The sequence below is a fragment of the Sorex araneus genome, chromosome X (assembly GCF_027595985.1).
Source record: "Sorex araneus isolate mSorAra2 chromosome X, mSorAra2.pri, whole genome shotgun sequence".
Classification (NCBI taxonomy): domain Eukaryota; kingdom Metazoa; phylum Chordata; class Mammalia; order Eulipotyphla; family Soricidae; genus Sorex; species Sorex araneus.
This window is the reverse complement of record NC_073313.1, coordinates 5,170,455-5,187,060: the sequence shown is the minus strand read 5'-3', so window position 1 is coordinate 5,187,060 and position 16,606 is coordinate 5,170,455.

Genomic DNA, 16,606 nt, shown 5'->3' with positions numbered 1-16,606 from the left:
GATGACACTAGCCTGGAGATGGTGACAGAAACATGCACAAGCGTGTGACATGAGAGGTCACAGATACACATATGGGTGGTGACAGACACCACAGAATGGCAGATATGACCTCTGCATGGTGACGGGCATGTCAGAGACACGCATGCTGACAGAGATGACATAAACATGCAGAGGTAACATATTGTGACATGAACATGGAGATGGGGACGGGACTAGATCTAGATGGTGACAGACAGGACTGATGTACTGATGATGACAGACAGTTGCCTGGCGTAAAGGTGGTGACAATCATGTTACCCACATAACCGCAGAGGCTGATATGATAGTCATAAATGGTGACAGATGATATAAACAGATATGACATAGTATATAGCTGAAACAGATGGCATGACACAGAGATGGTGACATGGCATAAGCATCGATGAGACGGTGGCAGATATGACGCAGATACAGATGGTGGCAGACGTAACACAGGCATAGAGGTGTGACATGATTGCAGTGATAGGACACATGGATGGTGACATGGTGTCAACATCAATGCAGACAGTGATCAACAGGACACAGATATAAATTGGCTACAGACTGATGGCTATAATGGTGCGAGTAACAGCGGAGTGGCGTGGGTAATGGCATAAGCACGGTGACAGTGGGAGTTGAGGGTGAGTGAGGGGGTGAGTAATGGTGTGAGTAGTGGTGTCATGGCTAACGGTGCAACCGCTGTGAACACTGTGTGAGTTACTGTGACTGATGGTGCATTGACTGAGTAACAGTGTGAACAATGGCTGTGGTTAACACTGCAGGTAACAGGTTGAGTTCTAGGGTGAGTAATGGTATGAGTAATAGTGTCCTGCCTGAGTCTCAGTGTAATGGCTGTGAGTGATGGTGTGAGGAAAGTGTGCGATGGAGCGAGTAACATGGGTCAGTATCAGGGTAACATTGTGAGTAACACATGAGGGTAACATTGTGAGTAACAGGTTGAGATCTGGGGTGAGTGACTGTATGAGTAATGATGTCCTGGCTGAGTAGCACTGTAATGGCTGTGGGTAATGTGTGTGATGGTGTGAGGAAAGGCTGCAATGGTTTGAGCAACGCAGGTCAGTACAGTACATACAGATGACATAAACAGAGAGATACAACATGATGACATAAACAGTTAGATGTGACATACAGATCACATAGCATGCAGATACATATAGATGCCATAAACATACAGATACATACAGATGACATAGAGATATGACATATAGATACCATAAAGATATACAACATACAGATAACATAAACAGATCCAACATAAGGTGACATAAACACAGAGATGCAACATACAGATGACATAAATATACAACATACAGATTCCATAAATATACAGATATATACATGTGAAATAAACATAGAGATGCAACATACAGATGACATAAACATAGTGCAACCTACAGATGACATAAACATAGAGAAATGACATACAGATGACATAAACATAGAGATACCGCATACAGATGACATAAACATAGAGAAATGACATACAGATGACATAACCAGAGACATATGGAATACAGATGAGATAAGCAGATACAGGTGCTATATACACATGACTTATGGATGACATCAACAGAGATAGACATATGGATGACATAACATGCAGATACAACAAACAGATAGAGAGCGATACAATATAGAGATGACAAACATAGAGACAGTGATGAGTATGAACAGAAACCTAAATACACATGTAGACAGTGATCGGATAGAGATGTAGAGAAAATGGCGACAGGCATGATATATGATATGACAGAAACATTAGATACGGCAGAGAGATGACACTAGCCTGGAGATGGTGACAGAAACATGCACAAGCGTGTGACGTGAGAGGTCACAGATACACATATGGGTGGTGACAGACACCACAGAGTGGCAGATATGACCTCTGCATGGTGACGGGCATGGCAGAGATATGCATGCTGACAGAGATGACGTAAACGTGCAGAGGTCACATATTGTGACATGAACATGGAGATGGGGACGGGACTAGATCTAGATGGTGACAGACAGGACTGATGTACTGATGATGACAGACAGTGGCCTGGCGTAAAGGTGGTGACAATCATGATACCCACATAACCGCAGAGGCTGATATGATAGTCATAAATGGTGACAGATGATATAAACAGATATGACATAGTATATAGCTGAAACAGATGGCATGACACAGAGATGGTGACATGGCATAAGCATCGATGAGACGGTGGCAGATATGACGCAGATACAGATGGTGGCAGACGTAACACAGGCATAGAGGTGTGACATGATTGCAGTGATAGGACACATGGATGGTGACATGGTGTCAACATCAATGCAGACAGTGATCAACAGGACACAGATATAAATTGTCGGTCACAAACACATAAACACATCGATCTGACATATACATGATATAACACAAATGGTGACTTGGGATAAACATGACGGTGATTGACAGGACATAGAGGTGGTGACACAGAGGATGAAAACGTCAAGATGTGCCATAACCACGGAGACAGGATGGACGGATGACATAGACCTGTGGATGGGGACAGTCGCAGCTTCGGGCAGGGACAGATGTAGACCGAGCTGATGACCCACAGAGACAGAGGACTCCATCCACAGGCAAATGTCCACAGGCGCCCACACAGACAGGGCAGACAGAGACGCAGAGACTCGGGCTGAGAGTCTCTGCTGCCCAGCAGGGCGGGTTCTGAACCCTCAGCAGAGCTGGGGGCCAGGCCTTGAGGTTGAATCGCCTCTAAGAGTGATCAGCCATGTGAAGGCTGAAGAGAGAAAGGCGGGGGCTCAGGCCGGCTTGCACCCAGCCCCTCCTTGCCGGGTTCACCTACGGGGGCTGTGGGAGTGGCCCCTGAGGCAGCTCTGTCTCCCCATTCCGGCCCTTTTGCACCCCTAGATGCCAGTCCCCTGGTGCCTCCAGGACACGATGGTTGCGGGCAGGTCGGGCCCCTGGGTGACCTAAACACGGAGAACGCCCAAAGTATTTGCCCCTTCCCCCCACTGTTCTTAGTTTATTATTTTCCCTAGATTTTTATGGAACTTTGGGGGGTGGAGAGAGGGTAGAGAAAAGTAACATCTGCAGAGATCAGAATTTCCGAGGGTCCCACTGGAACGCATCCCAGTTTGCCAAGAGCACCGGGGTCGAAGGGGGTCGATAGAAATGTTGATGCTTTTGCAGGTTTGAAACTGCGGCCCCTGACCCCCAGGCCTGGCTGGAGCGAGGCTGCATCTATATAATCGATAGAACCCCCTTCCCGGGGCGCTGCACCATGCAATCCTGCAAACTGCCATCCTGCAGCCATCCTGAACTCTTTCCATTGTGCATATGTGCACACACACACACACACAAACACACACCCCTCTCCAAGGTGCTTCACCATGCAATACTGCAAACTGCCATCCTGCAACAATCCCGAACTCTTTCCATTGTATTGTACACACACAAACACAAACACCCCAAACGTGAATTGTTTCCATTGTGCGTACATACATACACACACACACACACACCACCCCTCCCTGGGGTGCTGTATCATGCAATCCTGCAAACCGCCATCTTGCAACAATCCTGAATTGCTTCCATTGTGCATACACACACACATGCACACAACCAATCCTGAACTCTTTCCATTGTTTATACATACACACACAACTGTCCCTGGGGTGGTGCACCATGCAACCCTGCAAACTGCCATCCTATAACAAACCTGAACTCTTTTCATTGTGCATACGTGTACACACACACACATACACACACACACACACACCCATCTGGCAGCAATCCTGAACTCTTTCCATTGTGTCATTGTGTACACACACACACACACAGAAACACACACGCCCCGGGTGCCAGTGTGTCGCTGCAGCCGTGCGCCCAAAGCAGGTGCCTGGAGCTCCCCGGGGTTCAGGGGCCGCCGGGCCGTCTGCGGAGTCCTGGGGTCCGGGGCGTGCGCCCCAAGCCCCCGGCCGGATGCGACACCGAGGCCTGGTGACGGGCCCGCCTCCCCGCTACCGCCCGGAGCCCACCCTGTCCACCTGGGGACCCGAATCCCTTCCCCAGCTGAATACCCCTTGCTTACGGCTCGGGGCCACCAGGCCGCCACTCAACCGCGCGCCGCCTATCAGAGCGCCCGGGCCCCGCACGGCCCGCCTCTCGCTCCGCTCGACCAATAGGAGTGCGGCTCGCTTCCATATCTCCCGCCCCCTTGCGGTCCGCGTCCGTGCCCGGAACTGGAAGACGGGGCCGGCCTCTCCTCGAGGCCCCGCCTCTCTGCGCCGCGCGCCTCCTGGGAAGGTCCAGAGGGAACAGGTGTGGGGGCGGGGACGTGGCCAGGAGACGCCGCCCCCCCCACGAGACTTTGTGACAAAATCACGCTGCGCGGCCCCGCCCAGGAAGGTACGAGCGGGGCCGGGGTCTCGTTTGTGACGTCATCGTCACTGGCTTGGCCGCTTGTCGAGCGCGCCCACGGCCCCTGGCGCGTGTGACTGACAAGGGACAGGCCAAGCTTTGTACTGGACTCGCCCCGGCCCTTCAGTGTATCAGGAAACCGAAGCGCCGCGTTCCAGTCGCCCCCGCCCCCCGGGGAGCCTCCTGAGCCCGAACACCAGTCCTTTGCCGCGCCCCGGAAGTGGTTGCCTCTGCTGGCCAGCGACCCCGGAAGTGGTTCCCTGCGCAGGTTTCCCTGTTGCCCCTGGCAGCCAGAGCACACACTGAGCAGCTGTGCCCCCTGCCAGAGAGTGAGCGCGCCCCGCCCGCAGGCTGCTGGCTGGCCCCGGGCCCAGGTACTGCCCCGCGCAGGTGACGTTGGAGCCCGGGAGGCGGGCGGGGGCGGGGCGGGATGCACTAGGGAGGCCGCCCAGCAGCATCCCTGCATCTCCGCATCCGTGCATCCCTGCATCCCCACATCCCTCACCCCAGCATCCCAGCCCCGGGCGCTAGCTAGCCCACGCGGGTACCAAGCAGAGCCGAAAACGCACCGCACTCCAGGGTCCCGAGGTGAAAAGGCGTAGATGGAAACGAGAAGGGGCGTCCGATTCTGTTTTATTCGAGATGGAAATGAGGAGGGACGTGTGAATCACTTTTTTCCACCCAGTAGGGTTGATTTTCTGATGGATGCAGGGCAAAACGGGATACGGTCCTCATTCTACTGGCTCTGAGCATGTTCTGACCCTTACCATTTGCCAGTCCTTAAAGGTTTGGTGGGAATCACCCGGAAGGAACCCCATTTCTCACGCGCCTGGGGGTCAGTGAGGCAGATGAGGCAGGACGGAGGGTCTCTGTTGGTTGGCATGTCCCAGCTCTCCAGTATTTTCAGGAATGGAAGTTGGGAGTCCTGAGAACCCTCATACTCAGTTGGAAAGTATAGAGCCTCAGTTAATTAGCCTATTAGCTAATGGGCTCCTTTATTAGAAAGGAGGAAGAGAAAACAAAGGGAGAGGGAGGAATACTATGGTGATGAGTTGTGTGGTGTACTAGAGAAACTCCCCAGGTGGGAAGGAATGGGAAGGAATGTAGTTTATTTTGTGGGGTTTTCATAAGGAACCGGCTGTTTGTGTTATAGGGGGTGCAGACTTTAGAGATCAGGGGGGTTTCAAGCAGACCCTTTGAGATGGAAATTGGGTTTTTGGCAGATCCCTGTCAGGCTATTCGCCCTAGGTCTTGCCCATTATCTCAGCTTCCCCAGCCTGAGCTAGGGAGGAAGGAGAGAAAGTGGGAAAGAGGGGAGAGGACCACGCTGAAGAGAGAACCGTGGCCTTCTCCAGAGGCAGAGATGGTCTACACACACCCCAGCAGGAGACTGGGAAGGATCAGAGGACAACCCCCAAGAGGGGAGATGCGGGCGACACAGGTGCCCGGCCACTTGGGCACAAGCAGCACATGTGGCCCCTCCCTTTGCTCAAGGTGGCTTTCATAGGGTTTTTTCCAGCCTGGCCACACCTGGGGCTTCTACCCAGGTAAGAGTCTGTCACTAGGGAGGTTGCCAAGGGGGTGGGTTTGAGAGTGGGTGTGGTCTTCTTGGAAATTCCTTTCCTGGCCTTTGTTCCTGCTGTAGCTTCTCAGGCAGGGGTTCCAATCTGCTCCAGGTCTGTTGCTGGCCACCCCCCCTGTGCTGTCTCTCAGGCCCACAGTGCTGCTGCGCCCCCCAGGTAAGCAGTTGACAGCCACTCATGGTCTTTCCTGTCTCAGCCCCGGAAATAAACTGGATTCCACATACACGTTTATCTCTGTGTAGTGCTTAGATTACTGTGGATTCTCTCTCTCTCTCTGCCTCTGTCTCTGCCTCTGTCTCTCTCTCTGCCCCCCTCCCTGTCTCTCTCCTTCTCCCTCTCTTTCTCTCTGTCTCTGTCTCTGTTCTCTGTTTCTCCCTCCTCTTGGGCATTAGGCTTTGCAGTACAGGGGCCGGAAGGTCATCATGCACATCCCTTTCCCTCCTTTCAACACCTGGTCCTTGTCAGAGTGACCATCTCCAGCTCTCATTGTCATACTGGTCCCTTCTCTGTCCTCACTGCTCCTCGCCCCGACACACTTGGGCGAGCTTACCACCACCGAGCCTCCTCCCGGCCCTGTTGGTGTGTGCCATACCCCCCTGGCCGCGCCCCAGCTCACGTGCGTCTCCTTCTCGGCCAGGAGTCTGGAACCATCAAGAGCAGCGGCCCGGGAGCTGGTCAGCAGCCGGAGACTTGCCCGGGGGACAGGCGGGGCAGATACTGCCTGGTGACCTCCTTGTGGACTCTGGCCAGGTGAGTACACCGGTGAGCACCACACTGGTCGGGGACTCGGAAACTCGGCGCCTGCTCTGCACACGGTCCTAGGGCTGGTCTGTGCCTGCTGTCGGGGCACTGGCCCGTGGCCTGGATTGCCCTGGTGTCCGCAGAGGGCCCGGCTCCAGCGCTGTGTTCCTGGCTAGTCTGCTTAGCCTCTCTGATTCAAATGATTGGCCGGTGCATTGTGGGTGCCACTGCCACCTGAGTGACAGAGAAGGTCCGTGACACTGTGGAACATGTCAGGAGTGTGGAGTGTTTGTTCAGAGAAATGCCCATGGTTGTGTCTTATCATCCGCGGCTGTAGCAGGGTTCACGGTGAGTTTACCAGGTAGGAATAATGAAATGATTGTCACGCATAGTAAGGAAATAATGGTCCTATAGCACGTTTTAAGCATTTGTGAGGCCAAATACTGTAGACATACATATATGTGTGTATATATGTGTACACATATACATGCAAGGCTCAAAGAAGAGCGCTGTTGCTTGCTGGCCTATTTCATTTCTAACAGCCTGAATCATATTAGTCAGGTTGACATCTCAAGGTAGATCCTCTTCAGTGTGAAAATAGTTTACTAGGTAGCGCAAAGCTTTGGATGATTTTTAATATCTTAAATCTGTTGGAACGATAATTTGTTAAAAGAAGAACACTAAACGGTTAAAACAGTTAAAGTAAAATTGCAGTAAATTAGAGTATCTCTTCTCTCTGTGGAGGGAACATAAATCTACGTGAAATCCAGTTCCTTGGAACTGAAAACATTTTTGAATCCTAATTCATTCTCCTTGCAATTTCTGCATCTGGCGTTATTAAAATATTCATATCTCTGAGCTAATGTGCCATCACAAATTTAATTTGCAAAACAGAGATACCACGAATAGAACATAATCCATAATCACTTTTTCTAGGCTTCGTGTCGAAGGCACTCTTTGGGAAATATAGATAACTCAGTTCTGTCTTGTAACTCTGCAACAAAATTTTTTCAAATAAGCATCGTTTTAGAGTTTTAGAAAATCATGATGTAATAGACTCTCGGAGCCAAAAATTCAAGGATTATGCACACACACATACATACACACATGTCCACATGTGTACACACATAGTATATGTATATATGCATACACATTTGTGATATATATTTGTGTGTATATATACATACACATGTACATACATACGTGTGTACACCTGTGTACATGTATATGTAGTTCATTCTTTTGCACGAGGGTATAAGCAGGGGTTGGGTTGCAGTGTGGGGAGCTCTGCGCATTCTGCGGGCTACCCCCAGAGCCTACCGTGTTGGCTGGACAGGCTGGGGCTGGTCAGCGTCAGGCAGTGCCCTGCAGCCCTGTCCCCCTCCAGGACCCGTGCTTCCTGTGGGGGCAGAGCTTGTGTGTCTGAACAGCAGCCCCCCTGCCCGGGCGTGTCCCCCACTGTGTACCTGGGCCGGTGCGTGCGGTGCCGTCAGGGGGCGCCATGCTCCCAGGAAAGGGGCCGCCCTGGCCAGCAGCCCGCCCTGCCCATCAGGGAACAGAGCTGGCCCTTCTGTTCAAAGGAGGACTGGCACGCGAGCCTCTGCGAGGGCCTTGGGCCTGTCTCCTTGTGAGACCTGGTCCTTGGGATTGTGGCCTCTGGGTACACACAGAACTCACTGCTGGGGGAGCTGCAGGCCTTTGGGAGACTTGGAGATATGCGTGCTGCTCTCCTGGGTTTCCTCCCTGGCATGCTGTATGCTCCCCGTGTTGGCCAGGACTGCATTCGGACCACTGTCGGGTGTGGCCCCCTAACCAAACCAGACCAGACGCAGAGAAACCCCCAAGCACAGACTCAACCCCACCTACTTATTTCTGGCTCTTTTCCCGGTCGGCATGTCCCCTTCCCTCCTGTCAGAACTCGGTTCCCCCAGAGTTAGCATTTCCAACTGTCTCTGTCCTGGTGGTCTCTTCTGTGTCCGCACTGGCGGTTGGCACAACGAATTTTGGACCCTTGCAGCCTTGAGGCTGTATGTATGTGTGTGTGTCCGTGTATGAGTCTATACTCCCCTGCCACCCGGTCTCCGGTTTCTGGTTCCCCTCTGCTTCATGGGCAGGCCCGCAGTCTGTCCTGCCCCTGGGGTTCCGGAACATGGCTTGAAGACACGGCAGTCTGCCCTGCTGACAGCAACATGCGCTCCCGGGTCCTGCAATCTCTCCTCGCTCCGTGTTGGCATCTCTCGTCTCAGTCTTGGCTCCAATTTCCACTCACGTGTCTTGCACATTGATTTTAAAGAATAATCTGCACATTTTAATATTATTATTATTTCAGGGTTTTTGGTTCCCGTGGTGGTGCTCAGGGCTCACTGCTGGCTCTGCTCTGAAGACACTCCTGGTAAGAAGGGGGTTTGGAACCTTGGTCCATCGCATGTAGGGCAGACAGACGCCTTCCCCACTGTCCTGCGGCTCAGCCCTGGTCCAATCTGTACACTTGACTGTGTCTTCTAAGCTGCTCTGTAAGCTGTGTGCTGTGTCCCTTCCTCGCAGTGGGGTCTGTGTGCCAGAGTCTCCGTGCATCTCCCGCGACTGCAGGCTCACTCGTGCCGGAGTGTTTAGAGAAGAGGCAGCCGTTTCCCTGTCACGGGAGCCCCGGTCCGTTGGGTCCCCTGAAGGAATCTTTCTTCTCCTGCCTTGACTCAGGAGGTAGGTAGAAACATCTCTTTTTTCCTCAAGAGATGATTGTGTTTTCTTTTTGGGGTGATTGGGGATGATTCTGGGTCACACTTGGCGTCACGCATGTTTACTATGGGCTCTGGGCTCAGAGATCACCCCTGGCAGGGCTCAGGGGACCACAGCAGGTGCCGGGGCACAAGCCCAGGTCACTGGGTCGACCCTTGTGTGCGTCTCTGTCCCGCGAGGGCCATTGCTGCCTTTGACCTACACGGGGTGGAAGGGGTGCAGCCCTTCGGGCCTTGCCCTCTGCATGCAGGTGCCGGCGTTTCCTGAGCAGCAGTGACGAAGGTTGTGCCGTCATCGTCCAGAGGAGCCCACAGCGGCCCTGGAACACACGTGTGTGGTGGGACCCAGCCCTGGCACCGTGTCTGTGCTGCTGGTAAGCTTGGGGAAAGTTTCCGCGCCCTCTGTCCATTTGCAGCTCTGACTGGAGCACACTGACCACACCCACCTCTGCCCCGCTCTGGGCACTCTCTGCAGAGATTGTACAGACTTGCTCACTCACGTGCCTCCCACCACAAACACACAGACACATACACGTAGACATACACTCAGGACCCAGACAGAATACAAAGACACACACAGACACACACACATGCATACTCATATACACAGACGTAAAACAAAGACGTAGCATGCACACATGGACACAGATATAGAGGCACATACACCTTTGTACACAAGACAAACACAGATGTACACACATGCACACACAGACACATCCATGCACACATACAAACATGCACAAACACCCAGCCACACATGCACACACTTATATACACAGTAAAACTTACGTGCATAGAGAGACACGCATTGTGAAACATGCATATACACAGACACAGATAAATACAGAGACTCATACACAGGGAGACACAGATATATACAGAGGCACTTGCATAGACATACACATAGACTCATGTACACACAGAGACATGCATTTATTCAGAGACACATGCACATAGACATACACAGATATTTGCACAGAAAAACACATGCACACAGACACATAATGCACACAGACACCAAACGTACACACATACACATTCATATAGACACCTCACATGCACACACACATTCACACATGCACACACAGAGACATTAAACACACAAGTAGATACATACACCCAGGCACAAATACACATTTAGACATAGACACAGAGTCCCACAAACATATACATATACATAGGCAGATACACACAGATACAGAAAGATACCCAGACACAAACACACATGCAGAGACAGACACACAGACATATTCCCACACAGACATAGATATACACAGAGACATACACAGATACACATCCACATGCACACTCACACAGACACATACAGAGACGTATACACAGGCAAAACTTTCAGACACATAGATACACACAAACACAAATACATACAGAGACACAAACATGCACACACACAGAGACATAGGTATATGCAGACACAAATGCACAGACATAAATAGGCACACACAGAAACACATGCACACACACTGACACAGATATATAGATACACATATGCAAACATACATGTACACAGACATATATACACAGACATGCACATAAATGCAGACACAGACACATCTACATGCATGTACACACTGACAGACACACGTACATATATACATGTAGAGACACATGGATACACAGACGCACAGACATGCATACAGGCATATGTTTATACACACTGGTTTTCACACAGAAACATACATGCCCACATAGAGAAACAAAGACATACAGAGGTATTCTTGCACACACACTGACATAAGAGACACAAAGATATACATAGACATATTCAGACACACAGATACGTGCGCATATACATGAACACAGATAATTACACAGACATATAGACAGACACAGATACACACAGACACATACCAAGCTATACACATAGTCACGCACAGACATATACACAGACACACTCAATGCCACACAGTTACAACACAGACTGATGCACAGATTCATACATATGCACAAAACAGACATATACACAGACACACGGATATATAGAAGACCACACACAGTGCATAGACACATCTGCACATGCAGACATATACACAGACACTAACACATGCACACACATATACACAGAGACACACATGTGCACTCAGTGAAGAGACACTTCTATATATGTAGATACAGATACAATGACACAGACATATACACAGACACACAGGCATATACACAGACATATTCAGATACACAACATGCACACACAAGCACACAGTCACATAGACTCAAAGACACCCAGTGCACACACAGTTATACACACAGGCATATAACAAGACACACACAATACACAGACTCACAGGCATATAAACAGACACATATCCACATGCAACACAGTCTCAACGCGGTCTTATATACAGACTCACAGCATCTGCACAGACACAAACACATATACATAGGCACACAAACATATAAAGAGATACACACTTGTGCACAGACACATGTGCACACAGATACACAGGCACATGCACACACAGACATACACAGAAACAGGCACACACTAATACAGATATAAAGACACACACACCTACACAGACACATTCCCATGCCACATAATCACAACACAGACTTACAGACTCACAAGATGCGCACACACAGACACAAACAGACATATGCACAGACAGACGTACAGAGCCACATACACATCTGTACCAACACGTGCACATACACAAACATACACAGAAACACACATGTGCACACACGGTCACAAAGACAAAGACACACATATACACAGATATAAAGACATATACATACACATAGGTTCAAAGACAGTGGCACAGATATACACAGATACAATCATATACACACAAAGTATTCACAGACACACATATAGGGATGGACACAAAAACACAAATATATATATGTATATATATATATATATATTCTGTGTATGTACATAGGCACCCCCATTGCATACACAGATACACAGGCATATATCAAAACACATATCACGCACTGGTAGAGTTACACACACAAACTCAAATAGACACATACACACATACACACAGACATACACCCATGTACAACACAGTCACAATATGGTCTTAAACACAGACTCACAACATGGGCCCAGACAGACACAGACAGACATGATGAACACAGACACACACACATGACACAGAGATACACACAGACATGCACCAAAAAACACACATAATCACACAGAGATATACAAACTCACATGCCACACAGTAACAAAATGGATTTATACTTGGACTCACAACATGCGCACACACAGACAAAAATTAACATATACACATAGACATCCATACGCACATGTGCACACTCTGACAGACACATATATACAAAAAGATATATGCGTAGATACACAGATACAGTGACACAGACAGATATGCACACAAACTTATACACAGACACAAATACATACACAGACACACAGATTTATTCACAAACATACACACAGAGATACACAAGACAAATGCACAAACACCGGCATGCACAGAGACACAAATATTAACACAGAAACATACATGTACACATACAGACTCATACAGCAAATAAAAACTCATACACACATGTGTACATAGAGTCACACAGACATATACACAGACACATATGCAGATATATACATAGATACACATAGTGTAAACACAAGACACTAATAGATATATACATAGACACATTTACACATCGAGAATCACAGACATATACACAGCACACCCATATTTACAAACAGACACATGAGCCCAGTTATCAGACATACACACACAGACATATACACTGACACACAGACATTTACCTAAACATAGAAATACAGACACACACACCAAATTTACTCAAACATAGACATGAAGACATACAGACATACACAGATGAACACAAAGACATAGATTTTTACCTGGACACACAGATACACACAGACGTTTATACACAGATACACATTCATACAGAGACACAAACTCCTCACACAGACAACACACACATATGCACAGACATAGACGCACACAAAATAAAGACAATATTCACAGATAACACATGCACAGAGACACACACATCTACATAGACACATAGATATGATCACACAGACACACACAGAGATATACACAAATGCGTATGTGCACAGAGAGACACAGACAAAGATACACTCACACACAAGACACATGCAAACATATAGAGACATGCACATATACACACATGTATACACAGGCACACAGACATACCAAGACACAACACATGAGAACACACATACACAGACACACACACGAAGGTCGTGCCTTCATCATCCAGAGGAGCACCACAGTGGCCCTGGAACACACACACATTCATCGACATTTGACAGACCCATAGACACATACATATGCACAGACACACACATGCCCACGTAGACACAGATACAGACAGACTCACACAGACATACAGAAAGTCCCACATGTAGCACAATCACAATGTAAAATTATACACAGTCTCACAACATGCACACATAGAGACAAAAATTGACATAAACACATACACACATATATATAGACAGCCACACACATATATACAAGATACATACCCACGGACATATACACAGAGAGATACACACAGACATATACAGAGACATACATTGCAGAATTATACATAGAGACTTAGTTATGCGCACACAGACATCTACATAGACAGATGCACACACACCATATAAATAGACACCCATGAACACACAAACATACGACATACAGCCATATACAAAAACACAGACACTCAGACATAAACACAGATGAACACATGTGCATACACACATGCACACAGAGACAAAGAAACACACAGATACAGACCCAAAGAGACATACACAGATGTATGCATAAACAGACATGTGAACACACAGACACACAGAAATGCATATGTGAACACATAGACATAAACACAGACATATACACAGACATATACAAAGGCACACACAAACACACATCTCACACAGAGAGACACAGACATACACATATTGCACACATAAGCACAAATAAACAGAATATACACAAACAGACACACAGGTATATGTATTGATACAGACACATACATACAAAATTAGGCATACACAAACCAGAGACACAGATACACATACACATGCATAGGCAACACACAGATACATGCACAAGCACACAGACAACACACATTTGCACACATGGAGACAGACAGACATATGGCACATATGCACAGACATGAAGACACACACAGACATATCACACACACTTGCGCACACACAGATATAGACACAGACACACACCTATGTACATGTACGTGACATATAGACATATATACTGACAGATACATGTGCACACACAAGACATACAGATTCACACAGACACACAAACACACAGACAGCAGTTATACACTTAAATGTGTAAACAGAAAAATGCACACACAGACATATACACAGACACATGAACACACAGATGTGCACACATATGTACACATAGAGACAGATGTACAGACAGACATGCAGACACACAAACACATGTACACAACACATTCACATGCACACACATTCATACAAGCACACTTAGACATATACATAAATACGTGTGCACAGATACACACAGACATTATTGTACACGCAGACATAAACATACCCAGACATACACAGAATGTACAGACATATAGTCACACATACATACAGATACAGCAACACAGGCACACAGAAACATACACACATATACACAGATACACACAGACACACACCAGCATAAAATGTACACACAGATACACATGCACACACAGAGACACTACACACATAGAGATATATATACACAGACATATATATAACACATCTGCAGGTGCATTCATAGTCATATCCACAGAAACACACAGAATGTACTCACACAGGTATATACATAGACATATATCAGACATACAGATACAGAATTATATGCTGACACACAAATATAAATATACACAAACACAAACATATGCACACACAGACACAGACCTACAGAGACTCAGACATAAACACATACCCACATGCACACAGACAAAACACACACATACATAGTCTCAAACACAAGTGCACACGTAGACATACACAAACACGGATACAGAAAATGAACACAGACACACCGACAGTTAAATACACTGGTGCACACACATATACAGAGGCATGCACAGATACACAGATGAATATTCCAACACACACATACAAGGACACACATACCCAGATCATAAACATGCACACAAAATAGATATACAGACATACACCCACATGCACACACAGACATATGTAGATATACAGAGACACCTGTGTACACAGACACACATGTGAGCTCACAGGAACCCACATGCTCACACAGACACACTCACATGCACACACATACACACTCATATACAATATATACCAGCATAAACTACATACACAAAGACACACACACATACACAGATTCACTCTGACGTGCATACAGAGACACATGGACTCATACGGAAACACAAACTAGCTTGCATACACAAATGACAGACAAAATACAAAAATAGACACAAATCCACACTGACATGCACACACAAGCACCTATAGACAGACACTCACATGCACACAGACATATAGAAAGACACACAGAGATTAACATATAGACACGTAAACACAATGATAGACACACAGACATATACACAGACACACTGAGACACAGACATCCATAGACATGGACACATAAACATAGACATAGACACACAGATATAAATGGTCACACATAGAAACACAAGGATATATACATTTATACACAGACACACATGCACACCGAGACCCAAACAGACATATACACATACATATAATTACACACACAAATGGACATATACAGATACACACGCACACACAGACAACAGACTTGTACACACATAGACTCAGACACACAGACATATACACAGACATATGAAAATATATACACAGACACACACACATATATATATAAAGACACACTTAACATGTACGTACAGGCACACATATACACATAGACATAGACACAGACATACATACACTTACACACAAGCACATATAGACAGACAAATATATATATCTAGACAAAAACACAGATATATTCATAGACACACATGCATACACACATATATATAAACAGGAACATGAACATACACAGACTCACATAGACATATGCACACATGCA